Genomic DNA, 11,823 nt, shown 5'->3' with positions numbered 1-11,823 from the left:
TTTTTCGTCTCACAAGGGTATTTTGGTCATTTTTCTCAAAAATCTTAAAACTGGCTAAAACGTAATGTACAAGTACAAAACACACAATTCATATTCAAAATGAGTTTAAAAGTCTAAAATCTTCATTTAAAACGAAATTATGGTTATTTGAATATAATAAGAAAATAAAAGAAATATTAAGTAAAATATTCTATTTTCTTATAAAACAATATTTATAGAGTTATACGTGAATAATTTTTATAACGTAAAAGCTAAATAAATTTATACATACTTAAATACAGTAAGCCAAAATATTTAATTTAATTTACAATAACAAGAGTGCCCCCGAATAAACAAAAGTAAAGAGGACTTTGAACCTACGGTTTGGAAAATGCAGATCCCACTGTAGTCCTCGATGAGATCAGCTATCTACAGTCTATATTGAACCTGAAATGGGTGGAAAGGAGGGTGGTGAGATTATAAAATCTCAATGAGTAAACAAACATCATCCTAAACATCTAGAGTTGAGTACATGGAGACAATAAAATAAATCATCATGAACTGTGTTATAGCATTAGAACACATTTTATTCGAAACACGTAAAGAGGCTTATGAATCTCATAAAAATCTAGGCTTGTGCCATAAATCCATTCTCGGGGACACCTTGGCCGAGGCATCCTACCGAGACCGCCAAGGCTATTAAAATTCACATTTCACATAAATCATGTTTTTGTTTTGAAAACATAGCCGTTCCTTGGCGTTGGCTGAGTTTCCCCTCACGTGGTGGTTTAGCGTGAAGTGAACCCTAAACTTTACCCCAGGAGATACCCTACGCGCCTCTCCGTTCGAGGTAAGAATATAATGGGGTTTACCGTGCCCCTCTAAAAGGCTGGTCCACAGAAACCCCCTACTGCAGTGATTAATTAATATATAATCCACCATATAATAAAACTCAATAACATGATATGGCAATTTTGTAATTCGTAGTTTTTCAAGGTAACCAAACAATTCGCATTTCAATACAATTGCCAACTAGCCAATCATGCTCAATTTATCATAAGCCAGTTAATTTAAACAATCAAATTGCCACAATTAACAGTCTCCGTGTACTCTATTTTTCAAAATCACTATTAATTTCAAAACAATTTATAATTTAATTTCATTGAAACTCATTTATTCATAAAACATGAAAATTTATCTTTTTAAATTCCTTTTTCCATAGAATTCATGAAAGCATCTAAAAACCACCCTAAATAATTAAAATGACAGTAAGTTTACTCACAATGTCTAGAATGCAGACTTTCGAAGCACTCTGTCTACTGGTCCTCGGATGCAATTTTCTTGCCTTTATCGGAGGACTCACCACCTTGACACAGTGCAAAATCAAGAGTTTCACCAAGTTGGTACTAAATCAAAATTAAACTAATTTAGACTACCAATGCATGATATGGAATGCAAAAATGCACTGGTAACTATCTAAACCCGGTATTGGCCTAATTCGTCTTATCACCCGATTAAATTCCTAACGGGTCCGTTTAAACTCCAATTTAATTCTTTTCAGTTTCTATACCTCAATTGCACCCAAATTAACTTAATGTCCCTCAGTGTGGTGCAAATTATCAGTCCCAACAGTAAATTACGAAAATACCCCTAGTGGGTAAAAATTCATATTTTTGCTCTGAAAATTCCCATTATTTTTCTAGGCTCATAATTCATCATTCCTTAACCAATTCTCCTAGAATAAAATCAAACTCATCCTCACTCACTACATGGTAAATTCAGCCATTAATGGTTGGGGGAGAAAATAAATTCTTTTCTTGTTGTTTTGTTTCTAAATATGCTAAACTAACTAAAAACACTAACATAAATTAAAATCAAATAAATCCAACAACTTTCTCTCTCCTAACCCATTTTTCCAGAATTTAATTCATCATGAAAACATGTAATTTAATCATGGAAAATAAAGAGAAATGCTTGGGAATAAGAAAACTCAAGCTTAATAGAAAAAACTCACCTTTTTCACTTAATTTTCTTGAAAATTCACACTTTTTCTTTGATTTTCTCTCTCTAGGGTTTTGTTTTCTGTTTTCTCTCTCTTCTTGCTGGTTTGGCCGGCCATGGGGTGGACGATGGGCTGATTTAGTGCCTTTTAAAAAGGAAAATAATAAATTAATAAAGGCATGACACATGGCATCATGTCATTGGCCCGTTTTTAAAATTTTAAAAATTTAAACATTTTATCTCCACCACATGTTTAGTCAAGGGTCAAAGATGAAGACAAGGAAGACCATGTGCTGGAAAAAATATCCTGGTGGTGGAAAATTACAATTTTGCCCCTGAGGTGGCAAAATTACCATTTTACCCCTATACTCCAAATTATACCGAAATTAAAATTTTTCACTTCTAAACCTCAAATCATACTTCAATAAGTCAAATTATACTCTAATAAGTCAAATGGGGTCAAAAAATCTTTTCTCAAATTCCCATTTTGTCCCCAGGTGGCAAATGACCATTTTGCCCCTAGTTAGTGAAAATTCCGATTTGACTCCAAATTGATCCTCAAACTCCAAATTACCATTTTAAGTCATCCATGAACTGTGAAACTCTTAATCTCACCTTAAAATTCCTATTTGATCTAGTTCGAGGATTAAATAAACTTTATTGTACCTCTAGGTACAATACCGACTTTTGTAAATTTTTCGGGACTCTCCTAGCATGCAATCATGCTATCATCACATGTATGTCATGAATAGTATTTTATAAGGTCGGGCTTTACACAACTGGAACCCCGCAAGGCTTAATATCAATTTCTCATTTCCCCCGGTGAGTAACCGTTGCCAAATTTTATGTTCTAAAGGATTTTGAGCTATTTCTAACTTAAAACTGATAAAATAAAAATATTTGTCTCATAGTGGCATTTTAGTTATTTTCCACTGAAAATTTCGAAACTAGTTACAAATGTAGTAAACAAGTACCAATCGCATTATTCACAATTAAAAATAAGTTTAGGCATCTAAAACCTTTATTTAAAATGAAATTATAATTATTTAAATACAAAAAGAAGATAAAACAAAATATTCAATAAAATATTTTATTCTTTTATAAATAGAAATTTTGGAGTTATGCGTAAATACTTTTTGTAATGTAAAAACAAAATAAATTCATTCATACTATAACGCAATAAACTAGAGTATTTAAATTAATTTAAATTTACAATATCAAGTGGGCCCATAATAACCAAAATTAAAGAAGTTGTGAACCTACAGTTTGGAAGACGCAAATCTAATGGAAATCCCTGATGGAACCAATTATCTACAACCTACTCTGAGCCTGAAATGGGTAGAAAGAAGAATGGTGAGATTATAAAATCCCACTGAGTAAACAAACATCATTTAAATCAGCTAAAGTCGAGTAAAAGAAGACAATCAAAATATCCCATCATTTTTAAGTATTTCACATTTTGAAAATTTATCCCAACCCATGCAACCGGTTGTATTTCATGTAATTTCTCATTAAGGCTTATGACTTCCATAATCATTTGGCTCATGCCATCAAATAGTACTCGATGACACCTTGATCAAAGTTGTACACTCGAGCCCGCCAAGGCTGTTAAAAATTTTGTATACACGTAAAACATATTTTTAGTTTGAGAAAACACAGTCATTCCTTGGCGTTGGTTGAGTTCCCCTTCACGTGGTGGTTTGGCATGAAGTGAACCCTAAGCTTTACCCTAGGAGATACCCTACGCGCCTCTTCGTTCGAGGTAAGAATATAATGGGGCTTACCGTGCCCCTCTAAAAGGTTGATCCACAGAAACCCCCTACTGCAGTGATTAATTAATATATAATCCACCAATCAATAAAATTCATTCTAGCATGACATGACAATTATTATAATTCACAACCTTTCAAGGCTAAATACACATTTCATATATTTCAACATCAATACCAATTCAGCCATTCATGCAAATATTGTCATAAGCCATTAGATTCATAAATTTAATTCATAACAAGTGGTCTCCAATTACTCTATTTTTCAAAATCATCATTCAATTTTAAAACAATTTATAAAACCTTTTCATGTAGACACATTTTGTTTGTAAAACTCAAGATTTACCATTTAATTTCATTTTCATAAAATTTCATCAAAATCGATTAAAAACATACTTTAGATAATTAAAATGATGGTAAGGTTACTCACAGTACTAGGCGTTCGATATACTCCTATTCCCGATCTTCGGGCACAATCTCTCTACCCTTGTTAGAGGGCTCACCACCTATACATCATACGTGACATGAATTTTAATAAATTATGTCAATTTATCATAAACTATTTTCGACTCTCTAAATTTAAATGAATGCATGTGATGGGATGCAAAATGTCTAATTAATCATTTAAATGTGATATTCGACCTCAGTCACACTATACTCAGCCTAATCGGCTAAAATCTCTAATTTAACTCCAAATCAATTCGTCTCACTTTCTATACTCCAATTATACCTAAATTACCTCAGTGACTGTGAATGAGATTCAATTTATCAGTTCCGGGTCAATAATCACACATGTCTATACATTAGGTAAAAATTCAGATTTTCACACCAAAATTTCCCATTTAATTTCTAGCCTCACCAAACATCAAATATCACCCAAATATCATGAAATATCATCAATTTTAGCCACAATATGCTCCCTAGAAAATTTGGCCAATAATGGTGATGGGGGAAAATGAATTCTTTTCTTATTGTTTTGTTTCTAAATATGCTAAACTAACTAAAAACACTAATATAACTTAAAATCAAATCAATCTAACTTCATTCTCTCTCCATACCCATTTGGGCAGCCATGAATTCACCATGAAAACATGAAATTTAACCATGGAAAATAAGGAGAAATGTATGGGAAAGGTAGATCACAAGTCAAAATCAAGAAATTTTACCTTTGATTGCTTAATCCTTTGAAATCTCACACTTTTTCTTCAATTTTCCCATCTAGGTTTTGTGTTTTTTTTCCTTTCCTCTCTTGTTCTTACCATGGCCGGCCACATGAAGAGAAAATAGGATAAACATGGGCTGATTTTTAGGGAAAATAATAAAGTATTCTTGCTTGACACGTGGCATGTTTCCATTGGTCCATTTTTAAAACTTTAAAAATTTTAAACCTTTTTATCTCCACCACATGATTAGTCAATGGTCAAAATGAGGATAAGGGAAGACCATGTGCTGGAAAAATGTCCTGGTGGTGGAAAATTACTATTTTGCCCCTAGAGTGGCAAAATTACCATTTTACCCCTATGCTCAGAAAAATACCAAGAATAATTTTTTTTTCACTTCTTAACCTCAAATCATACTCCAATAAGTCAAATAGGGCCAAAAATATTTTCTAAAAATTCCCATTTTGTCCTCAAGTGGTAAATGACCATTTTGCCCCTAGATAGTGAAAATTTCGGTTTGACTCCAAATTAATCCTCGAACTCCAAATCACCATATTAAATGATTCTGGGACTTTAAATATTCTTAATTTCATCTTAAATTCTATATTTGATCTAGTTTGAGCCTTAAATCAACTTTGTTGTACCTCTAGATACAATACCGACTTTTGTAAATTTTTCAGGACTCTCCTAGCATGCAAACATGCTATTCATCACATGTATGTCATGACAAGTATTTTATAGAGTCAGGCTTGACATCTTCTCCCCTACTTGGATCAACCATATGTCCTTCTTCATGACTGATTTCGACACCCGGTTAAATATTAATATTTTAATATTATTTTATTCTAAAAATTTTATCTTGTCTCTTTGGTTCCCAAAGTTCCTTATTATGCCTCAATTCGCATCCGATCAACTTTATTTATCACCATATCAAAGTTTGGGGCATTTCAAAGGGTGACGTGGCAATGCCATATCAACATTCCACTACCCTACACCACCACATCAACAGAAATGCACCACGTCAACGCTGATGTAATTATATTTAATGGCTAAATTGGATAAAAAACGTTAGGGGGAAAGACTAAATTGGAGTAATTCTTAAAATCGATGGATTAAATTTCTTCAAATTGGAGTAGAAGAACTAAGTTGAACAAAACACATGGCCATAGGGACCTCCCAACTGTTTTGACCAAAAACATTTCTAAAGTACCAATAATTGAAGAATTGTAATTAATCTATAAATTATTTAATGCAATTATTGAAATACCCCATACTTTGATATGGTGATAAATAAAGCGTATCGGATGGTAATTGAGGCCAATTATAATGTTTAAACGTGATGGAAGATGAAAGGAGTAGTTTTGGATAAAATGATTCGCACGCGAGAAAATAACAATAAAATAATAATAATTTTGTCGGAGGAGAATTTGTAAGATAAAAGGCAATTCGGAAGTCAAGTGAGGCATAATAAGGTATTTTGGGTACCAAGGAGACAAGATAAAATTTTTAGAATAAAATAATATTTTTATTAATTAAATATTATTAAAATATTAATATTTAACCGGATGTTGAAATCAGTCATGAAAAAGGATCATATGGTTGATCCAAGTGGGGGAGAAGAAATACAAGTGAATTTTTGTAGAAATGAGTGACAAAAGTGAAATACACGTGTTTCGTTAAGTGGAACCAACACGGATAAATAAATATTTAAATATTGTGGTAATATCGCGTTAAGGTACAATTTATATATTTCAGTGGTACACGCATCGAGAAAGGAAGTTAGATGAAAATTAGAATTTTTAGACGTATTAAAATAATCGAAATTGAAATATAAAGATTAAAGGATATGTAGTGAAATTAAGGAGAAAAATAAAATGAACATAAAGTAAAATAATAATAGTATAAAAAAAATATACATGTTAGAGGACCAACATGGGCAGCCGCCCATGTGGTCAATAAAAGGGTCAAAGACTCTTGGTGAATTGGAGGGGGGGCCGGCCATGTGAAGCAACAAGTGAAGGAAGAAAAGAAAAATTTTGATGTGGCCGGTTGGAATGTTGTGGAACATTCAAGAGAGAAATAAAATATATATATGTGTAATTGACCAAAATAAGTGAAGAAGACCAAGAAGAAAAGAGAGGTCGCTTGAGGCAGAGTAAAGGAGAAATAAAAGAGCAAAGGAAGAATAAAGAACCGAGAGAAAGAAAAACAAAAAGAAAATCGTGCATGAGAAAAGAAAACAAAAAGAAAAGAGAGCTGAGTTGAGGGGCTGTTTTTGCTACCATTCAAGAAGGAAAAGAGAGCCATTTAAGGGCTGGTTTTGGAGGCTGGAAAGTGCCATTTTTCTGCTGGTTTTGGAGGCCAAAAAGTGTAAAATTTTATAGCAAAAAATTGAAGGTTTTGAGGTGCTGTTTTGATGGTTAATTGTGGTTGTTTTGGCTGCAAATTTTTTGAGGGAAAGGTGTAGCTTAGCTACTGAAATTTTAAGAAAAAACAGAGCAGCATAGCTGTTGATTTTGAAGCAAAAATAAGCAGCTTTAGCTGCTGAAAAATTAAAAGTTGAAAGGCAATAAAGGGTGACCGGTGGTGAGAGAGAGAGAGAGGAAGAGAGTGGGACGATTTGTGCATGTGAAGAAAAGAAAAAGGAAGACAACAAGGCTGCTGGACGGTGGGAGAGAAAGAAAGAAATAAAAGAAAAAAAAAGAAAAGAAAGGAAAAGAAAATAACAAGGAAAATGGGCATGGCCCAACAAGCAAGAAAAATAGATATGGTCCAATAAAGGAAAAATGGACATGGTCCAATTAAAAAGAAATGGGAGAAGTCCATGAATAAGAGTCCAAAAACAACAAAGGAAGAAAAATCCAAAAGAAAAGAAAGGTGGAGATTTGGGCCAACCTAGTTTAATTGGGTAAAATTTCTTTACTCTTCACCAAGATTTATTTTGAAATTGGACTATATGGAGGCTAGTTTATTTTATTTAATTATGCATTAGTTAGTTGGTGATATGAAGTAAAATTAAGTTACTTAGAAGGTTGAAATAGGCACTTAATACCGTAAATAAGTTATCGGTGTTAATAATCTAAAAAATTACGTGAACGAAGGATGCAATTAATTATAGTAAAAATATATTAAGATATGAATTAGGTGAGTGGATTTATGATAGAATGAGAGAGAGAAAAATAGAATTAATTCAGTAAATGTATTGAATTTAAATGGTTGCTAGGAAAACGTGTTGAACGAAGTAGGTGACGGGCAATTAAGTATAATTATACTCGTATACGAATCAATAACGACGTAGAAATTCTGCTATTATGAGGTGAGTAACCTTACCATCATTTTTATTATCTAAAGTATGTTTTTATTTGGTTTTGGTGAAATTTTATGAAAAGGAGTTTAAATGGTAAATCTTTGTGTTTTACAAACAAAATGTACTTACATGAAAGGATTTTATAAATTGTCTTAAAATCGAATAATGATTTTGAAAAATAGAGTAATTGGAGACCACTTGTTATATTGTAAATTTATGATTTGAAATCGAATGGCTTATGACAATATTTGCATGAATGGCTAAATTGATATTTGTGTTGAAATGTATGAAATATGTATTTAACCTTGAAAGGCTGTGAATTACAATAATTGTCATATCATGTTATTGAATTTTATTGTATGGTGGGCTTAGCTTGCTGCAGTGGGCGGATTCTGTGGACCAGCCTATTAGAAGGGCACGAAATTCGGATATATATATGTACCTCGATCGGAGAGGCACGTAGGGTATCTCCTGAGGTATGGTTAGAGTTCACGTCACGTCGAACCACCTCGTGATGATGAACTCCGCTAACGCCAAGGAACGACTATGTTTTCAAAATAAAAATATGATTTATGCGAAATGTGAATTTTTAATAGCCTTGGCGGGCTCCAGTGTACACCTCTGATCAAGGTGTCACCGAGTACTATTTGATGAAATGAGCCAAATGTTTATGGAAATCATAAGCCTTAATGATAAATTAAATGAAATACAACTGTTTGCATGGGTTGGGATGAATTTTCAAATTGTGAAATACTTAAAAATGATGGGATATTTTAATTGTCTCATTTTACTCGACTTTAGCTTATTTAAATGATGTTTTTTTACTCACTGGGATTTTATAATCTCACCACCCTCTTTTCCACCCATTTCAAGCTCAGAGTAGGCTGTAGATAGTTGGTTCCATCAGGGATTTCTATTGGATTGCGTCTTGCAAACTGTAGGTTCACAACTTCTTTAATTCTAGTTATTATGGGCCCACTTGATTATTGTAAATTTAATAGTTTATTGTGCTACAATATGATGAATTTATTTTGTTTTTACGTTACAAAAAGTATCTTCGCATAACTCCAAAATTTCTGTTTATAAGAGAATAAAATATTTTATTGAATATTTCGTTTTATCTTCTTATTATATTCAAATAATTATAATTTCATTTTGAATAAAGGTTTTAGATGCTTAAACTTATTTTTAATTGTGAATTATGCAATTGGTACTTGTTTACTACATTTTTAACTAGTTTCGAAATTTTCAGTGAAAAATGACCAAAATGCCCCTGTGAGATAAAAATTTTTATTTTATCAGTTTTAAGTTGAAAATAGCTCAAAATCATTTAGAATATAAAATTTGGTGACAGTTACTCACCGAGGGAAATGAGAACTGATATTAAGCCTTGCGAGGTTCTAGTTGGCATTCCGAGATATGAGTGCCCATCGGGGCACCACGGCAGTTGTCACGGGCTCGAGGGGAGTTCCGGGTTATGACAATTATAATTACAATAATCTAATAAAAAATTATGATAAGTAAATTTCTTTCTTATTAGTTTAAATAAATATTGAGGTCAAAATACCTTCTAAGTCCCTTATAACTATGCATTTTGTTTAATTTAGTCCCTTGATATTGAAAATTACTTCAATTAGTCCTTTTCTCTAACAACATCCAATTTTGGCGTTAAAAAGATGACGTTGTGCTGACGTTGCACATTTTGATAATGTGGCACCCATATGATGACGTGGCATGCCACGTGGCACCGACGTAATTATGTGGCATTGTCATGTGGCACTAATATGATGATGTCGCAATGTTGACATGGCACTAACATGCTGACCTATTAGTGCCACGTGGCAAATCAAAAATTTTTCAAAAAAAAATTTTATGCAACATCATAGGGACTAGATTTAACAAAAATATATAGTATATAGACTAAATTGAACAAAATTGAAATGTTGAGGGACTAAATTGAAAAAAAAAATTGAAAAATACAAATCTTTAAGTAGTGGGTAATAGATATACTTATTAATAAGCCAAATATTTAAGTGCAAAAGATTTATGGTGTTAAAATATATATATATATATATATATATATATATATTTACTTGATTATTTGCTCGTAAAATATGTACATTAATTTATTTTTTTTATAAAAATTAAGTTTGAATTCTCATTTTATAAAAAAAATTTGAAAAATATTTTATACGTAAAGTTAAATTTAGATAAATAACTTGCATTCTGTTGGAATAAAATAATATAAAAAGACTAAATATATTTTTCTTTTATTTATAGTAGTAAAAAAATTTGAAACTCATTTAACTTAGTTTTTAACTTGAAGTGAACTCAAATTAGCAAAATAGGTTGATTTAGTTTTTTTTTTCTTAAATAATGAAAAATGGATATATGTAGTTAGCAATGATCATAAAAATAATTCTTTGTTCTGACTTACTTAATTTGATAATGACAAACTTCTTATTGTAACTATAGAATCTGAGCTATTCCACTCCTTTAATTTTTTATTTCTTTTTTATGTTTTTATGTTGTTTAATATTTCAAGTTATATTTTTTAGGTTGAAATTTCTTAGATTAAAGACTGCATTTATAGTTGATAAAGTTAAATATAATTGTAAATATTTGCATAATTTTATTTTGTATCTAAAAATTTTTTGTAGATCCATATTAATAATTTAAATTTAAATTTAACAAAATTTGATTGTGGCATTTAAATTTAAATAAAATCATCTTATTAAAAACTTTGAGTACATTTAAATAACAAGTAAATTGGGTAAGGATTCAATAATTCCAAAAGTGTAAATATTTGTAAATTGTGAAAGTTGTAATTAAATCAACCTATTTTGCTAATTTGAGTTTAGCTCAAGTTAAAAATTAAGTCAAATAAATTTTAAATTTTTATACTATTATAAATAGAAGAAAAAAGAATTTATTTAGTCTTTTATATTATTTTATTCCAACATAATGCAAGTTATTCATCTAAATTTGACTTTAGGTATGAAATTTTTTAATAGAAAGAGAATTTAAACTTAATTTTTGCAAAAAAGATAAATTAGTGAGCATATTTTAGAATCAAATAATTAAGTAAGAAAATATTTATATATATTTTTTAATGCCATAAATCTTTTACATTTAAATATTTGGTTTATTAATTACTATATCTATCATCTACTTAAAGATTTGCATTTCTCAATTTTTTTCAATTTAGTCTCTCAACATCTTGATTTTATTCAATTTAGTCCTTGTGCTATATATTTTTGTTTAATTTAGTCCTTATGACGTGACACAAAAAAATTTTTTAAAAAAATTTTTTGTTTTCCATGTGGCACTAAGATGCCAACATGTCAGTGCTATGTCAGCATTGCCACGTTATCATATTAGTGCCACGTGGCACTGTAACGTCATTATGTCAATGCCATGTGGCATGCCACATCATCAAAATGTGTCACGTTAGCGCTGATGTCATCATTTTAACGACAAAATTAGATGCCATTAGAGGGATGGACTAAAATTGAAGCAATTCTCAAAATCAATGGATTAAATTACTTCGATTTTAACTACAGGGACTAAATTGAACAAAATACATAAGTACAAGGACTTGATAAGT

The 11,823-nt window shown here is 31.0% G+C and overlaps 1 long non-coding RNA gene and 1 other non-coding gene across 2 annotated transcripts; one reads left to right on the top strand and one right to left on the bottom strand.

Moving 5' to 3' along the window:
* Positions 1–232: 232 nt before the first annotated feature.
* On the bottom strand, positions 233–2,091 carry LOC148764702 (uncharacterized). Its single transcript, XR_016024230.1, has 3 exons — positions 1,994–2,091; positions 1,262–1,345; positions 233–426 (listed from the first exon to the last, which is right to left on the bottom strand). It is a non-coding gene; the product is annotated as an uncharacterized LOC148764702 (long non-coding RNA).
* An 8,519-nt stretch (positions 2,092–10,610) lies between these two features.
* LOC148764701 (small nucleolar RNA snoR8a) lies at positions 10,611–10,703 on the top strand. The gene has a single exon (XR_016024354.1). It is a non-coding gene; the product is annotated as a small nucleolar RNA snoR8a (small nucleolar RNA).
* Positions 10,704–11,823: the final 1,120 nt, after the last annotated feature.

The sequence above is a fragment of the Theobroma cacao genome, chromosome 1 (assembly GCF_053813885.1).
Source record: "Theobroma cacao isolate CCN51 chromosome 1, ASM5381388v1, whole genome shotgun sequence".
NCBI lineage: Eukaryota > Viridiplantae > Streptophyta > Magnoliopsida > Malvales > Malvaceae > Theobroma > Theobroma cacao.
Note: the sequence above shows the minus strand (reverse complement) of the source record. Positions and strands in the feature narration are given on the sequence as shown.